At 40.6% G+C, this 18,922-nt stretch overlaps 1 protein-coding gene across 7 annotated transcripts in view; it reads left to right on the top strand.

Annotated features, from left to right (window-relative positions):
• Positions 1-18,922, top strand: part of sema5ba (sema domain, seven thrombospondin repeats (type 1 and type 1-like), transmembrane domain (TM) and short cytoplasmic domain, (semaphorin) 5Ba) — a 198,142-nt gene that overhangs the window by 8,957 nt on the left and 170,263 nt on the right. Inside the window, exons 1-2 of one of the 7 annotated variants that reach the window (XM_031323888.2) lie at positions 15,321-15,383; positions 15,478-15,577. The exons of the other annotated variants lie outside the window; for them this stretch is intronic. The gene's annotated coding sequence lies outside the window, so the exon portion shown is untranslated. Of the gene's footprint in view, positions 1-15,320; positions 15,384-15,477; positions 15,578-18,922 lie in introns of those variants that run through there. 7 annotated transcript variants of the gene reach the window in all.

Here is an 18,922-nt window from a genome sequence, read left to right as displayed (position 1 = left end):
AGAAATTAAATACACTGCAGCACACAGATATACAGACTATACTTTTCTTTTTTTTTCTTTTTTTCTTATTTCCTTCTCTCTGACAATTTTATCTTTCCCTGTTAAAATCTAGATCCTCGAAATGTGTTATTACTGGCCCTGACCCTAAGACACAAAGCCAGCGTGTTGGACAATTACATCTCCTCAGCTACCACACTGGAATCTGAAAAACATTTTATCACCTCATGTTCACTTTTTGAATATATTTCATGAAACATGCTTGCTGACCTGATAATATCTTTCAGATACCATTCACACTGTGTTCTACACTCTTCTCATTTCAAAATAATCACCAGCGACGATTTCTCCAACAATCTGCTTTCAAGGTCTCTGCTCACTTTGTCTTGGAAAACAGCATTCAGAGTGTGTACAAGACACGGCGTGGTTCTGAATTGAGAAATGAGTGACAAAGGGAAGCGATAACAGAGACCACATATTCTGTTGTATGGCAGCTATAGGCCTTTCACATCTCAGATGCCAAAACATCTCAAAATTCTCACAGAGAATCAGACCGGGCTAATATGCCGTGTCTGCGTTTGATAGCTTTTCCTATTTGACCAGGGTAGCTATGAGCACCTAGCTCTACTCCAGCTTAACCTGCCAGACGTTCAGGAGAAATTATTCTACTCCATCTTTTGACCTTTTTGTTTGGCTCTTGCCAGAAATCTTTTGGTCTTAAGCCAACAGACAGACTGGAGTTTTTCTCCACCAAAGCGTGCTGATTTGTGATTCATATTGCGTGTGAGCTGTAGGCTCGTTTCTGGAGTTGAGGCATGCAACGGGATGGTGCTGCAAGAGTAGCTTTAATCAAGAGCTCATTAGTTAACTAGTGCTGAACATGGAGAACATATACAACCACACGTCTATAAAATGAGTCCAACAGCAAACACTCAGTGCAGACCCTTCAGTATAAGACCTTTGTCCGCATTTGATGTTTGACAGCTGCAGTGCACCATAAAAAGGTTGCTCTGTCTGTCACCAGTGACAAGTCTGACAAACGGGTAAAACAAATGTTTAAGTCAACAAAGTGGAACACAAAGTTTGATACATGTAAGTTCTGCCCCCTCAAGCTTCAAATGTTCAATCGTAAACACATTTTTGAGCCCCACTACCTCTAGAGCACCGCTGAGTTTCGTTGGTTTTGGTAACTATGACGATAGAAGTGGCTCTCGGCAGGGGCAGGAGGGTCTGTTTCAGACTTAGGCTGACAGAGAAAGAGAGGAGTGTGACAGTGATTAATGTCCCGGCAGAAACAGAGACAGTCGACTCTCAGGGCCCAGTCGTCTCCATCAGAGTGTTAAGAAGCATATCGGCCCCCAACCAACACAGCGTGTCACTAGCACGAGAACGCAAAGGAGTTTAATCACAATCATTTGAATTATTTATTACACAAAAATCTATTACTTTTCTGACTTGGCGGATGAAAGCTGAAGTAAATTGAAATGTTGGATTAAGCCAAGAAGGAAATGAGATTCACCTGTGTGTCTCCTAAAATCAATCCTTGTTATCCAGCTGATTAATGGAAACACATGTGTCTCAGCGTCCCCGTCTACCGCTCGCCTCTTATTCCGAGACATCAAAGAAGCCGAGGTGGCCTTTCAGGTGACGTGGGGAGAGGGGCTAGTTGTTAACTGTTGAGAGTCACGTGATCCCCCGGTTTCCCTGCAGCCTGTTAACAAGGAAGTGAAGTGATGGAAGACCAGAGGACAAATGTCTGCATGATAGAGATAAGCAGCCAACCGTGCTTCCTCGTTCCACTGTCCACCCCCCACTCCCCCAACAAAGACACACAGTGTCTAGATATTTGGCCAGCAGGGTTATGGGTGATGGGAAACTTACAGTATGCGCCTCACAGACATCACCTATTGCATTATTCGGATAGTCTGCTTCTGTACTTGCACATGCAACCATACACACATGTACACACCTTATTCTCCCTTCATGTTGGACACAATTTTCTATAATACCTCAAAAGTATTGCCACAATACCTGTCGCTCTTTCATGTCCCTCACCTCTATCTCAAGGTCCATTAGAGCTCCTTTTGAGGATTTTGGTCTCTGCCTGGGTCTTCGCACTTCAGCGCACTTTCCCTCCCCTGCCCCTTTACTCCACTGCTCCCCCATAACAGTGCAAGGAGCTGAAAGGAGCTGAAAGGAGCCTCTGTTGGACTGCTATAGTGCATAGTGTGTGTGAGTACATGTACTGCAGTTAATGCTTATCCTCGGAGGGAAAAAAGCCTCTTACTCTTCACCTGGCGCCCCTGCCCACCACCTTCAAACACTCTTTGCTCTCTGTGACTTGACCCTCTGCCCCTCCCATCTTATGTCGATAAGCAGCCCAAAGGAGCTCAAAGCCCACAAACTATGTGATTCCAGTGTAAGACTTAGTAAAGACATGATGAATGAGCTCCAGGCATACACACAGTGCTTTGTGTATTCATTCAACTACAGGAGGTAACATTACCTTGTCATTTTTTCTAGCTTCTTCACCTGACCTCAATGGATTAAGTGTGAAGGCCTGTTTTCATATTCCTGTACACAAAATGCTAAAGAGCCCCCAGGTAGCTTCGATAGGAAGGAAGTGGAGCACTTTGCAGCAATGTGTAAATCAGCTGCTGGATGTTTGATGGCAGAGTAAATGTCTGCCCCCGCTCACAGCAGATTGCTTTTGCTAGTGTTGGCCAGCAGCCCCATTCATCACCCACCACGAAAGCAGCTTTAGTCAAACCCTTTTTAAAACTATGGCTGAGGTCCCAATACTCAGCCTGAACCTATAGTGTCCTCAAAATGAAAAATGTAAACATCTTTTTGGAATCGTCAACCACGTCTTCATTCAGTAAATGGAGAAGGCTCAGATGTCATCTCAGAAACTAGGTGTTGGGAAAGCCAGTCAGGAGATAACAAGTACAGATGTGTTTTATGTTTGAAAAAGAACTGAAGGATTAATCACTCAGCGAAAAATGTAAAAAATAATAATATAAAAACTAAATTGAACATCAACATTGTCCTTCAACATGAACAGCTCTCAAAGATGAAAAGAGACATCCAATGTTTAATACCAAGTAACATTTTGCTGCTCATCTCTGCAACAGCTAACCATATCTAAAGCCTGACCCCAACCACAGAGGGCAGTGCTATAGGAACATTTTAAATATGGTATATCTTGTTTTATTAAAAGTTGCATTGATTTGATGCAAACAAATTTGCATTTGCATTAGAACACTTGAGAGCCAAAGAACTTCATAACAAGATTACACCTCATATATACCCGCCTAGTCTATATCCTCGACGTTCTACTTCCGGGATTGCTCTGTTGCCGGATTTAGGCCGTTCTAAATAATCGTAATCTGTTCACTCATTTAGGCCGGATATCTGTTGCCTTGGGCTTCCTTTATGTTGGCATTTTAAATATAATAATATATAATATAATAAATATAAATATAATTTTCTGGTGGATTTATGAGGACTATGGTTAACCTTTTCTCAGATCTCTGCAGGGTAAATCCAGACAGCTAGCTAGACTATCTGTCCAATCTGAGACTTTTGAACGTACACATGTTCCACCAAAACAAGTTCCTTCCCGAGGCTATTTTGCAGTGGCTTTTCCCAGTGCTTAGCACCGCCCATGATGATTGTGATTGGTTTAAAGAAATGCCAATAAACTAAAGCACGTTTTTCTCCCATCACGGAATGCTGTGTGGACTAGCCAGACCCTCCTCCGCAGCGCCGTGTTGGAGGAAGGTCTGGCAAAGCGAGACTAATTCTCACCTAATAAAAGTTATGGGGAATGTGCTAGCAAACAGCTGTTTATTTACCAATCCAGCTGACCCAAAGCAACATTTTCCAACCAAATATTCACTCTCCTTTTATCTCTTATTTGATCTCCACTAACTCCTGAGAAAAATGTCTGGTTCTTTAGCGCACTAGACCATGAAACTATATAGTATGTGCATTAAAACCAAAACAATGAGCTAAAAGAGGCTAAAAAGCTGTAATGTAATCCAAAAAACAGTTAGACAAGAGTGGTTGTTTTATATTAGGTCAATATGGATATCTTAAATGGATTCAGAAACCACAAGGCTTTATTTGCCTAATTTACTGACACAGCGGCTGGATGTAAGGCTGTATGATGAAGCTAGGTAGCTGAATACTGTTGTCACAACATTGCAACAGCACTAGTAATTACCACGGGGTCAAACAGGCAGATGTGTGTGTTATTTAAACACATGCTGCTCTCTCATTTGCTGCGGCACTCTTGGTTTCGCTTCTCATTTCGGCTCCAGTGAATTATGATGCCCTCGGGGAACAGTGAGAAGACAACAGGAGAGAAATACTCTTCTCACAGCTCTATCAAACACTGCTCAGAAACTTTCTCGTTGCAGACATTTGTACTGAGGGTTTTGGAGGCTGAAATCCTTGACTGAAGGTTTGGAAGTGAGACAGCAGGCTGGCACAACTCAAAGGCTATTATTACACGCAGATGTCTCCGTTTATGTGCGGACGGGACCTTGTCTGCCCTGTGCTCTCTTGTGTTGAATATTGATCAGAAAGTAGCAAACCTGCAGTTGCATGAAAATATCAAAAATGTTGTATTTACTTCATTTGTCTTTTTCATTTATTGTTGGCATTGTTTTGTTTAGCTTTGATAATACTCAAAATCATACACTTGAAGAAACATTTAAGTTGTTTAATGTTTTAGAAAATACACATGAGATGGTCAAACAAAGTATGTGGACACCCAAATATTACACCCATATGTGATTTATACGAAAAAAAAAAAAACATTGGCATTAATCTGCTGCTGTTACAGCCTCTATACTTCTGGAGGACTTTTATCTTGGAACCTGACTGCAGGGATTTGCACCCATTCAGCCACAAAAGCAGGAGTGAGTTCCATTACTGATGTTGGGTGATAAGGTCTGGCTTCCAGGTGTCGGATGCATGGGGTTAAAGTCAGGGCTCTGTGCACACCAGTCAACTTCTTCCACACCACACACCACCGCCATTTCTTTTCAGGCTGTGGTGCACAGGAGCATTGTAATGTTGAAACAGAAGAGGGGGTTCATTAATCTGTTGCCACACATTTGGAATCATATTATACAATGTCATTGTATTCAGGAGCACTAAGATTCCCTGTATTTGGAACTAAGGGAATTAGCTCTAACCATGGAAAACAGCTCCAGATCAGAATTTCAACCAATCTACACAGGAACTCATTTCTCTTATAGCAACCTCTCTTAGCTTCAGCTCTGTGCTCACAAACCCTTCTGACTGTCCTGTGTGTCCGACAATAACCCGCCCCAGCCACCCTCAATGCCCCTTGCTGCTTCGATAGCATGCCCCTACTGGCATGACGCCCAGACACCCTTGGCGATTTACAAACAGCGGTGATGGTGGGCTGTGCCCACGCGTCTTTGACTTTGCTGAAGATGTGCTCCTATTCATTAAGGCGGCATAAATGACAGAGGGCCGCTTGTGCTCTGCGGTGAGAGGGATAAACAAGACATAAAACACTGGACCGTTGGTTGGGGACAGCCAATTTGTGGTGTGTTTAACTGCATGTGTCCTCTCTCTGTCTGATTGTGTTTCTTCAGCGTAGTGTTTTGTTTCTATATCAAAAAGGTAACCTGCATGCAGTCTAAATGAGTGTTTTCCAGTGGCTGAGTATTTCTGCGAGAGATTAATGTTCGCAGGGAGCTCCTGGTGAGTCTTCAATTCTTTGGTCTTTCATGAGTTGTGTGCCTTGGATTACTTTCATCAAACATTCCAAATGAAATTCTTAATCTTCAACTGGTAATGCATGTGGAATCCTGGCAGTAAGATCTGAAAGAGATTGAAGTTTGAACTTTTTGTTTTGTCTTGTAATTTCAATGAGCTTGCTCTGCTCTGCAGGTGTTGCCAACACAATATAACAGCTATTATATTGGAGTATTTTGTTTACATAGCAACTTGCTTGTTCTATGAACACATACAGCCATGTGTGGTGTCAGTGGTTTTATGAGATTTTCAGTGAAGTACTATCGTAACAATCCAGCTGTTAATGGAATAAAACCAAAATGTCTAAAACACTTCCATGTAGAATAGGTTTCAGGAGAAAAATGTGTAATTATTATGTAATTTAAAGAGCTACAAATTGAATGCACATCAAAACCCTTTGAAAAAAGCAGATAAGCAGCTATTAAGTTGGTTGGTTGCTTTGTTTGTTCTTTTTTGTCTTTGTCATTTCATAATTGTGGTGTCATGTTTTTAGAATATAAATGATCTCATTGTGATTTTAATTGTCTTGATTGTGGCACCATGAAAATCAATGCCAGCATTATTCAGAAAGGCTCTGATGATGGTTTAAGAAAAACTGACTGTGGACTGTCCTCATATTTATTGAGCCATGTTTTGGTGTGTGTGTGTGTGTGTGTGTGTGTGTGTGTGTGTGTGTGTGTGGGTGGGTGTATGAGTTAGCATATGTTTCGTGTACATCACCTATCTTGGAGTCTACTATTTGACACGGGGATACTGTATATGTTAAATTGATGTTTAATTAGTGATTATATGAACTATTGCCAGTTCATGTAGTACTCAATTCATGATCATGATATCATTTTGTTAAGTCCATTTAGATTTTCCTTAACACTTCAAGCTTGTTTATGTAAGCAATAACACACGACAAGCTAAGGTGATATAAGGTCCAGTATTGTAGAAATTACATTTTATGAAAGCTAGTACAGTACAGAATCTGACTTGGAAAAAAACATCTTCCTCAACTGCATGTTGGAGAAACAATTAAATCAGTTAGCAGATATGGTTCCATCATTTGTAAGCAGTGCAATTTTAGATTAGCATTAAAAACCATAATGGTGACTTTGTAATGAAGGCGGCTGCTAAACTCTCTGATGCAGCAGAATTGCCTCGCTGCTATGAAATATTCTGAAATGACCTGGCCTGGATCCAGCATAATGGTCCTGCCTAATGCTGACAACAGCCATTTGATACTGAGGCCAGAGGACAGCACAAGTCCCCTGTGCTACTGTATAAATGTGTGTGTGTGTGTGTGTGTGTATGTGTGTGTGTTTCTGACACTTCCTGTGATCTAGTGTGGTGGCTCTGGCCTCCAGGGACACCCAGACAGCTGGCTGGCATGGGAATGTGACGAAGACTAAAAGACCTAAGCCACCTCAAGCCATCCTCCTTTTCCTCCAATGCCACTTCTCGGATTTGTTTTTTCTCTCTTTTTGTGCCAGGGAGTCATGTGCACCACAGGTGGATGATTTCAAAGCATACTGTAAACCTAACGCTATGAGAAAATAATTGAAGATAACTGACAAGGGCGAAAAGGCAGTTTTTTTCCTGACAACAAAAGCATTACTTTCCATCAAGTCAGACATATCTGTAAGCACCGCTGAGTGGAATGATGCAAAATATGCACTCTGGAGCTCATCTTTTGTGATGAATGCTTTGGCTGCAAAGCTTTAGTGTACCTTTTGAGTTTTTTTATGTTTGAATAACCACATTCTCTATAAATTGCTGCTTTATTGTGTGCTCTCTGGCTGACTGAGTCAAACACATTTCAGGCTTACTGTTTTTCCTATAAATGATTCATAACAGTGCATTAATTGTGGTGCATCTATCAAGATTAACAGCACATCATCCTGCCTCCACACTTGTTTGTGGCTTAGATACTTAATGGAATGGCACTTAATCAAAGACTTCTATCTAATGTCTTCTTTTAAAGATTTTCTCCTTACCAGCTTCTCACTAACGACAGTTTATCAAGTTAAGTCAAGTCAGTTTGGTAACACTTCATTTCACAGGTCTGCAAATGTTATGGTAAATTAAAGCATTTAAATTTTCTTTGAAATTACCCATGTAATGGAAAATTACCCCAACATTATTTAATACTTATATTCCACTGTTTCCCAATAAGCAGGTAATGAAAAGATGGTAATTTCTTACAAATACTGTATTCCAAGGTCTGCAGTTTCCTGGTAATAATTAGTAAGTACAGGGTTACTAATTACCAGGAATCTGCGGACCTGGGAATAATGCGTTTGTAATCATACCTATCAATTCACTTTGTATTTTTTATCCTGGAAATGTATGAAATACATTATCAGCTATTTATTACCTGCTTTGAGAGGGAAGACAGAAGAGGGAAACTTGAATCACAACTTTGATTGGGTCGTAGAGTTGTGCAAACGGTCTTTCTTTTTTTTGCTGATGAAACCTGAATTAATTATGTATCACTTGCAAAGTGTCTCGTGTTGACTTGTGCAGATTCTGCAGAAGGCTACCTTAAGTTTATTTAAGGTGTTGTCAGAAGTAGGCTAATTATGTTGTGTTGGCTCGAACATTTCTTCTGGGTGAGTTGGAAATCAGTTGGAAGCAGATTGAGAACATTGATACCCTCACACATACACATTCAGACAATGTAACATGCTTCAGTGCTTCCTTTTATTCCCCCCACAGGCCATGCTCTCTTTGAACCCAAATTAATAGCCTCCTTTACTGCGTCAGATATAATTTGAACCTGTCTCTCCGTTCTGCAATTCAATCTTAATTGCTAAGTACTTCCATTTCAAGAGATGTTAAGCAAACGGCGCGTATGACGGATGAGTCTGTGGCAGTAAACACCAAATTACTTAATCAAATGCTCTCTCTATCTTCCTGCTGCCTTTCAGAAAGTCTTTGCTCTAGTCCCAGGAGAAGAGTTCGATAAAAGACAGGGTCTTGTAATCTGCCACTTTCTTTTCTTTAGTTATATCCTCACGCTACAATGATGAATAGGGGTTTCATCCGTGCACTTTAAAAGATGGATTGGGAGCTTGGTTCCCAGCCTCTCGCATGTTAAATGGTCTAATTCTTGCTGTCTTCTGCCCTTCTTCTTGTCACACTTTCAACATTTATCTCTGTCTTTTATTCTCTCTTATTTACTGTATATCATCAGTATTATCATAGACTGCTTTTAAAAACCTGACATCTCTCATTCTGGTGCTCTCTTGTGGCACTCTTTTTATTCCTCGCTTGATGTCTCTCGCTTACAAATTTTCTGCTTTTCACTAAGCTGCTCTCTCAATTTTTTGGCTCTTTCAGCCTTTGCTCCAGGTGGAATTTCCATTGATTAAAACCAGACGTGGCCTGCACTTTTGTGTCCACCTGGCCAAGCCCAGCTCAGGAAGATGAATCACTTGCAGCCCTTTTCTATCAGTCCACTCTCTTTTCACATCCATCCTTCACTCTCCCAGCTGTCGACTCCAAAATGAAATGAGCGCCAAACTGATTGTGTGTAGGTTTAGGAGACAATAAAGCTTGTTTGGCCAGGTTTAGTGTGTGTATGCAGGGCTTAGTTGAGGTTCTATCAGTTTGGGTCAGTGTGTGTTTTCTACTTTACTCCCCAAACATTAAAAGTTAAAGGAATACCTAAAATCAATCTTTTAAGTATAAAATATTAAGGCTTGGAGGTGGATCTTAAAAGTTTTTTAGCCTGGTGCTTTGAACAGCTTGGATTCACAGCAGTTAAAATGGATTCAAGGTTAATTTATTGTCATTGTACAACACAGAGTTGCACAACGAAATCAAGGTTGAAATCCCTTTGCTACACAAAAAAAACAAAAGGAAACAAAAGGAGGAATGTTAACAGTAGCGACTAAAACATTGGTAAATTCTCTGGGCAGATAATATGGGCGGAAAAGTAACAAATAAAATCAGACATCAGCAAAACATTGTCCATCAACTTTGACTATGTTTGGGCACCAAGCATTAACGATGCAAACATAAAGTCCGCCTACCCTTGTCCCACCGGAGTCTTGCGATCTGTTGGTGCAGAACACAATCCGCACCCCCTGATCCAGGATGCCAAAATGGAGCTAATGGTAAACCAAGGTCATGGCCAAATAAAAGTGTCAAAGCATCCACAGAATAGTATCAATCATCAGTCGCATCATCCACTTCTCTACCATTGCACTCCACGTCATTAGTGTTTTAAGAAAACAATCACTAATATGCTCATTAAAGGTCGTTTTATGCTTCTGCAGAGGCTCCACGCAGAGCTTTCGCCGTAGCCTACATAAGTGGCCTGATGTTTATACTTGTGCGCTGGTGTGTGCGTCGAGCCGGCATGTGCGTGTGTGGGGGGAGTGTGTGGTAGAGGGAGAAGTGAGAGAGTGACGGCGATGAGCTTCGGAGCGAGTACTGACTCTAGAGACATAGTGAGAAAAACAAAGTGTCTCCCCTGTGCTTTCTGACCAAGGTGAGACATCTTTAGCTGGAAAAGTTAACCCTCTCCTTGATTTCATGTTGTATATGGAGAAGGAGAACCAGGAAATGAGTAGGGGGAAATGTAACGCTACCAAGCCACAGCCGAGCGACGTGTAGTTACATTTTTCTAGAGGTGCACGTCAGGCTACGGCGTAGGTTTGTGTCTTCACTTACCTATGTGCGTATTAACGGCGTAGATTTTACGCAGAAGCATAAAATAGTTATACTTAAGTGCTACTTCAGACTGACTTTCTAAGCTACAGCTGTGAGTGTCTGAGGTTGTGATAGCGATGTTGCGGAAAATGCTGAATATAGTTTCTCCACAGTGAATTATGCTGCAGGAGTGGTTTGAGAAGTTTCTAAGGATATATTTGGACATTTCTTTGCGGTGAGTCTGGGTCGCCCTGCTATTTTAACTGCTGTGAATCCACAGTTGCCATCCTCCACTAAGGAGCTAGCTACAACTATGTCAGAGGCAAGTTTCAAGCCTACAGGATATAAGTGTTTAATGCTCAAAGCAAAAATATACTGATATTACAGTATATACGTCTTCCAACTTTGTGGCAGCAGTTTGGGGAAGGCCCTTTCCTACTTTAATGTTTCAAAGCCCCAAAACACACATTCAGGCCTGCACACAGCCCTGACCTCAAAACCAAACACCTTTGGGATGAACTGAAACACCGACTGTGAGCCAGACCTTATCAGCCAACATCAGTGTTGGACCTCACTAATGCTCCTATGACTGAATGGGAGCAAATCTCTGCAGCCAGGTTCTAAAATCTGGCGGAAAGCCTGAAACAGGACAAATTTAGACCAGATTATTGGCCATGGTTTTGGAATAAGGTATTCAACTATCACATATTGGTGTAACATTCAAATTTCCACATACTTTTGAGTATGTAGTGTAGAGTTTTGGGGGGATTATTAAACTAAAGTATTATAATTCTCCATACTTGTCCATATGGGGAGAGTTTCTATCTCACATTAGGCGTCAGAGCTGTGTTTCCGTGCTGCAGGCTAAAAGCTATGTTAGCTTAATGCACAAGATACATTAGTCTAATGGGAGCATTTCACTCAATTTTCTACTTGTAATTTACATAGTGGAGGGTATAAAAGCATATGAGCTGCGCAGCTTCTGCAGCTGAAAAGTTAGGCATATAATGTTTGCCATAATACATCTGATTCCCTCTCTGTTTGAATTTGCTTTGATGCAGCTGCGAAAAGCCAAGGAAACAGAATTTAGGTTTAGGTCTGTGTAAGACTTCTGCAGGCAAGCTCTCCCTGAAGGTGCGTTATTCTCTGGATTTGCGTGGTGCTGCAATGCGCTCTTCCCCTCTCATATCCCTCTTGTTTCCTCCTCCTCATCGCCCACTCTCTTTCTTTCTTCTTTCTTCCTCAGTCGGGGTGATACTTGCTGCCGCTCTGCTCGGCTCAGCTCATTTCTTCCCTTCATGGCATCTGACCAACAGGGAAAAGATGAGGGAGAGTTATCATCTCACTTTCCTCTTCTGGAAGCAGGTGTCCTTTGGCATAATAAATAATTCCTCACCCCAGTCCTTGGGTTCCTTATCCTCAGTGTGCTATGCCTCAGAGTCCAGAGTCTGTTGGAGAAAATATGCATGTGAACAGCAGGTGCAAATGGTTTTCTTCTCATTTCAGTGCCACATACAGTTTGCCCTCCTAAGAGAGAAGTAACCACTTCAGGACTATATAAAAGAATCAGTTCTGTCTTTTTTGTGTTTTTTTTTTTTGTGTTGCAGCTGCTTTCCACCCACAAAGTCAGGGGATTTAGCTGGATCGCAACGCTGTGCATGTTTTAATGATGCAGCTCCTGTCAGAGTTTTTCCTCTGTTAAGATGTGAGGTAGAAGAAAAGTGATAGGGAAACGGAAATCAAGTGTTTGGCATAACGAGGGACGGAGCAGAGGGTTTGATTGTTGAGGATATTCTTACAAAGCTTCGTTAGGAAGTTTCAGGATTAGAGTTGAGGAGCCCATTCTGTACATTGGTTCATTGATTTGACTACTGTGATCTAAGAGTTGTGGTTCAATCTGTATCCAGTATCGAATTTGTTACTGAATCCAACTTCTTTCAAATCCTGCACTGGTATCTATTTAAATTATTTAGATTAGCGTTCGATTAGGTTTTTGCTTTGAACATTTGCTCCAAACTAAGGTTAAAAATTACTAAAACTTTTAACAACTTTTGTTGGCTAAAAAGGCAGATGAACGAGAGACAACTTTTAGTGATAAACCCATTAATGTACACAACCTGTAGCTACAACCTGTGAGCAGCAGGAGATATGAAATGAAATGTTGAATATGTAATAACATATATAAAAAAAGTTTCCCATCCATCCAGAAGATCCCACTTCATTAACACACTTTATTTTTCATTAATCCCAATGCTTGATCCAAACCCTGGAGATCCTGACATAGAACTACTCACTGATCAAGTGACAGGCAATTCTATTTGAATTTCGATGCGCATTTTTTAGTTTTGCATTAGAAAAGCTGTATGGAAATGGCAAAATTTGATAAAACTTTCTCAATTGTGCAAAAGGTTTTTACGTTGGATGAGGTTATTTTTTTTCCTTTGGTGAAAAACAGTTGATGTGCTAAATGGGATATGGAAATGCCTTTGCCCAATATGTTCTGACGTAACATTTAACTCACATGGCTGATCAGCTGTTTCTGCTATCTGTGTGTTCTTGGATATCCCCATAACATGTCTCCAGACAGCATTAACCATCGCCCATACTAACTGACGAGAAAGAACAATTAAAACTTGGCCAATTGAACCAAATTCCCGAAGACCTATCTCCATTTTTTATATTGGTTAATGTTTAATCAAGAAAAGAAATGCAAAGGAATGATTAATTTTCCTCCAGCAAGTGTGAGGATTAGACTATTTTAAAAGTGCTCATATTATGCTTTTTGGCTTAACGCCCAAACCCTACCCCAAAGTCACTTACCATCTCCAACAGAAAACACTGTTCACAAACTGCTCCAAACAGCTCTATTGTAGTCCAGCCTTTACTTCCGTGACGAACGTGCGTCACTTTGTAACACACGTTATAATGCTCGCCTAGCTGCTAGCGTGGCACTCCCTCATACTCTGCTTCTGATTAGCTAGTAGTCCTTACCTAGGTACTGCGCATATGCGGCTCCCAACAAAGATGGAACAGAAGTGAGATGCCTCACTCTGTAGCTAAAACAGAGAGCTCAACACACAGGGTGAAAAGAGGAGCTGCAGCAATGTGCAGTACAACAAAAATATGGTGTTTTTTGAAAATTAAACCATGTAAACCTATTCTGATATAACCTCTAAATACAATTATGAACCTGAAAATGAGTATAATATGAGCACATTAAACATTTTGAAGGCCCCATGTTTTATTGATGTTAAACTCTAGTTTGTTTTTCATTCTTGTGCAGTTCATGACTGTGCCTGAGTGTGAAATTATGTAAATGTGTGCTAAAGAAAATGCTGTTTGAATGTAAAGCAGAATGTGGGCATACATGCAGTCACTCATTCAAACCACACTCAAGAGTCACATCCTGTTTGCTGTTTTAGCTTATGGGGGGTTAAGTACACAGAGGCAGTATACGCTACACCATTTATTGCCTTGAAAAAGAACCTGTTTATGATAAATTTATTGTGCGACACACTTCAGCAGCCTCACAAAAGGGACCCATCAATTGAACACTACAGTGTATCTCATGTTCTCCATGTTTGTGTCAAGTGCTGTAAAATGAATGCAGATCATTTTCTGCCCGCTTGGCAAGACTGGCACAGCCATTTGGCTGCTGCACAATTTGGATGTGCGGATCAATATTCAGCTCAATAAGTATAATGTTGGTCTGAAGCTGAGGTGCCTGCTGCCGCCTGCCTGCAGACAATTCAATCCCCCCGCTATGCACTTCTCTCTGCACCAACACAACAAACTGTAATTGGAACGACCAAGTTCACTTACAGACACGCATGTGAACAGCCTCTCCCACAAACAAGCACTCTAGGACACAGGAAGAGAGAAGTGGAAAGACCCAAAGCACTCATGGATACACACATATAAAATGTTCCATCACACACACACACACACACACACACACACACACACACACACACACACACACACACACACACACACACACACACACACACATAAACTGACACCCAGTTGTGTAACCACATTTACTACAGTAGCAGACTAATCAAGAGCCCCAGGGACACATGAAGACTCTGTTGGAAAGACTTTATCCCACAGCAAACACCTGGTCCAGGGGAGTAAATGCACTCACACAAGTTGCACACGCAGACACAGCAGGTCTTTTGTATCTCCTCTCTCTGATGTCTGTCTTACTACTTTCATGGTCATTCTTTTCTTATTTTAGTTCTTTGTTGCATTGTTTGCTATAACTGAATTCTAAATTAATCTTATGAAAAGATGTTTCTTTCAAATCCAGTATTATAGAATTTTATAATAGCAAGTAAATAAAGTAAAAATCCTGCTAGGGCTGCAGTAGGCTATGTGATAAATTATATATATTATGGTGATATATGATATATATTCTGATATGTATGCCTATTCTGTAGTTGACTGAAAGCAAATGCTTATAAATCAGAAAATATGTACAGGATAAATAAATTATGTGCTCAAATACAATGAGCAACATTTTGATTAAATGTAAATAAGTAGGCCTAATATATGAGGCATAACATACAAAAACCAAACAACAGTCCCAATTGACTACGGTCTGTTATAAAATATGATTGTTTTTCACAATCATATTAATGTTAATAAGACATAGAGACCTAAAAGAAAAAAAGAATTTCAGAAAAAAAAGAATTTCAGAAAATTCAGTCAACTAATTACTGTAAATCAATACATTTAGCCAACTCATCATCATCATCATCATCATCATCATCATCATCATCATCATCACCATAATCATCATCATCAACAACATCATCAACAACTTTTAAATAAATAAATGATACAGTCCTCCAGAGTCCTCCTCTGTCCCTCTTCCAGGTGTTAGCTTGTCCTCGTTAGCAATTTTTCTTTGCATTCAGGTGACCCAGTAAGCTCTAACAGTGAGTCATGCACAATACCAGGACCCTGGAACTGGAAATAGCTTAATGAAATGCAGTCATAATTAATGTATTGATTACACCTGTGCTCTTTTAGCAATGCCATGTCAAACGGATTGCATTTAGCCATCGTCAACAAGACACAAGACAAGTGCACAGGCATTAATAACTGTCGCATGACGCAAGTTTAAATGAAGGTAAGAGAAAAGGAGGACGTGTGAAAACAGAGAGGCGGTTTAAACTATCAATTTTTTTGAGCATGTCAGTTTTAAAGCTAGGAATGTTGCTAGCCCAGCCGTTGTATCTGCTAGGCCCTGCTAGCAAAGGGGTAACTTTAGTGGCTAGTGCAGGATAAAGTATTTAGCTAAAGCAAGCAATGCTAGTTTAGCTACCATGTACTTGACAACTGCATATGACTCCTCCTAATATGTTATGATAATTGTTGTAAATGTGTTGTTTATGTTTGGTTTTAAATCACTTAATCCTGCCTATTGCAATGGTGATTGTATGAAACAATAATGACAATTGTATGTAGGCTAATTGGTTTCTCATCGTACATTTTTATCATAATAACTACGTTACTTGTAGTAAAAAAGTTATTGTGGTTACTCAGGTAATCTTCAATCTGTTAAAGTTGATACAAAATAATACATACAAAAAGAATTGATAGTTCAATATTAATGCCCTTACGTTAACTGTAACATTTTTGGTCTTTGAGAAACTCAGCATTAGTTTAAGAAACAACATTTGTTCAAGTAACTGAAGGCCATATTAAGATCATAATAACGATTTTGTCTTTCTTTTGTACCACCAAAAACACCAACTATTGTGAACATTGTCCATCATTAACATTCAGTATTTCACCCTGCCCTGGTAAAATACCGTCTGTAGGTATAAGGCGAGGATTGATGCATTTAAATAGCGTAGTTAGCTCTCCATCATTTCTCAGGTCAGCTGGTCAGTCGCAACCCTAGCGTTAAAACTAATGCTGATGTATTTCGACCCTCGGGCTTCTTTTAATGGAGGTGCCACTTTATTATGAAAGAAGCTTGAGCTTAGTGAGCAATCAGATAGAAACACATACATTAAGTCTGAAATTGGTTTTGAACTACAAAAACGCATATATTTATATAACAATTACCATACTGTATCCATGGAGGTGTGGATGTGTGGGTGCATGGACACAAACAGCAGGCCTGTCCACATTAACATTAGCGATGGTTTTATTCCCTCTGTGGTCTTTAACATTCAGTCCCCGTTTACATCTCTGCTGTAACCTTTTAGCTATTTGTCACCACTTTTGCAATAACACAAGTGACCTTTCCTCTAACCTGGGGAGGTTTCTGAGAACAGGGGGTGCGGGGTTAGAGGTCAGGCCTTATATAAACAGGTGTCAAGTGCTATGATGGAAAGCCAAGGACATATGAAACTGGGCTGGAAACCCGGCCTGTAAGCGACGTAAGAGGACGGAGCAGGATAACAAGGGTAATGGATGACTTTGCGATGCCATGGTTTCAGGTTGTGCAAGTTAAACCGTCTCGTCTTTAAGAGACAACCTTTTAGGAAGCAGCATGTGTGTCTTGTGTGTAATGTCGTGCCATGTGAGACAGCCTCTTGGATTTGTTATATTATTTAACCAGTGTAATTGCCATTGTCTCTCTCTCTCTCTCTCTCTCTCTCTCTCTCTCTCTCTCTCTCTCTCTCTCTCTCTCTCTCTCTCTGTCCTTTAAGTCCAATCGAGACAGTGGGCTTTACATCAGTGATTCTGTGATATATACATGGAATTGACATGACTTGACCTGACTTAACTTGTTAGTTTGGGATGTAAACAATGTAATGTGTCCTGGGTTCCAATCATTCCACTCATTGTACGCATAGACAAGGTGACTGTTAGGCTACGTTCAGACTGCAGGCAAAAGTGGCCCAAATCTGATTTTTTGGGGTCAAGTGACCAGGTCAGACTTCTTCAGAAGTAGTGTGAACAGTCAAATCTAGCTTAGATCTGATTTTTTCAAATCAGATTCAGGCCACTTCCATATGTGGTCCTGAATCAGACCCAGGACTGATTTTTAATGAACTGCATTAGAAAATATATTATATATATATATAATATAAGTCAAAGGTGCAAGCCTGTGGACTAAGAGAGGCCGGTATGAACAGCGGGAATGACTACATCAAGCAAAAACAGTTTTAACGTCCATATGGGCATCAGTAGAGATTTGTTTTGGGGGTGGGTAGCCTTTTATTTTTTTGTGTAATGGTAATATCTCTGATTACATTCCGGGTCCAATATTACAATTTAAATACAGCCTTACTTTTTTGAATTGCCATCAGCCTTTTTACAGCATCTTGTCTGTTCTCACTTAGACTGCCTCGGACGTAATGCTTCTCTGTTTGTTTTTGTTGTGTTTGTTTTAGCCTAGATTTGTCCTGAGGCTGTGAATTGTTAAGATTCCGGTGTTAGGGGAGTGTTGTTGTTCCACCATGCTTGGGCTTTTAATAGTTTAAGTGGAGGCTATTGTTGACAGGATGTGATTGCCTTTTTCTATATTCTGATCAGTACTGGATAATGGCTTATCTCTGCCCTGCATGCATTGTCTGTCAGGTGCAATTTACTGATTTTTTGGCTTTTCCACCTTTATTTGATAGGACAGCTAAGTGAGAAAGGGGAGAAAAAGGGGCAAGACATGCAGGAAATTGTCACGGGTCAGATTCGAACCCCGGACCTCTGCGTTGAGGAATAAACCTCTCAGTATATGTGCGCCTGCTCTACCCACTGAGCCAAACCGGGCACAATTCAAAACTTTTCTGCCGCATTCTGAGTGTTTGAAATTTGGTGATACCAGGCTGAATTTTACAAAACATCCACCACAGGTTAGAGTTACCATTAGGCCTGGTTGGTCAGTTAATCAATCAGTGAATTAACAGACAATTGACATCTGTTCAGATACGTGGACAAAATGTTGTCCTTTTGTATAATGAACTTTTAGTTTGAACAATTTATTTAAGAACTATTTTCATGATGTTTTATTTTGCTTCTGTGCTCGACTTCCTTTCCCACACTGTCTGCCCTGTGCTGAATTGCGGCGGAGCTCTCTGGCGTCCGGTAAAAATAGAAGCTCTGCGTATCTGCTCCGGAGGGCTGCGGATCGCCGGAGCTGTGCTGGAGTCGGAACGCAGCCGTTCTGCAGTCAGTGGAAATACACACATTGACTTTAATGGAAACCTAATGACTCCGCCGTTCTGGAGTGGATCCGCAGATGATCCGCAACCGGTGGAAATTGGGGGTTACCCTTACTGGTGGTAACATTGAAAGGCAACACATTGACTATATTAGAGGTTTCTATCATTCTACAACTTTTTCTTTCAACAAAATGTTTTGAGTGCCATTGATTAAGTTGATATCATGCAGTGTGTCCTTGTTCAGTAAAAACTAGAATCTGTTTTTTTACATTTCAGAAAAAAAAGTTTGTTTAGCACTAGCACCCTGCTACAGTTTGATGTAAACTGGAAAGCTGCAGGCAATAAGTGTGTGTGTGTGT

The sequence above is a fragment of the Sander lucioperca genome, chromosome 8, assembly GCF_008315115.2.
Source record: "Sander lucioperca isolate FBNREF2018 chromosome 8, SLUC_FBN_1.2, whole genome shotgun sequence".
Classification (NCBI taxonomy): domain Eukaryota; kingdom Metazoa; phylum Chordata; class Actinopteri; order Perciformes; family Percidae; genus Sander; species Sander lucioperca.
The sequence above is the reverse complement of the archived record's forward strand: the minus strand, read 5'-3'. Positions and strand labels throughout refer to the sequence as shown.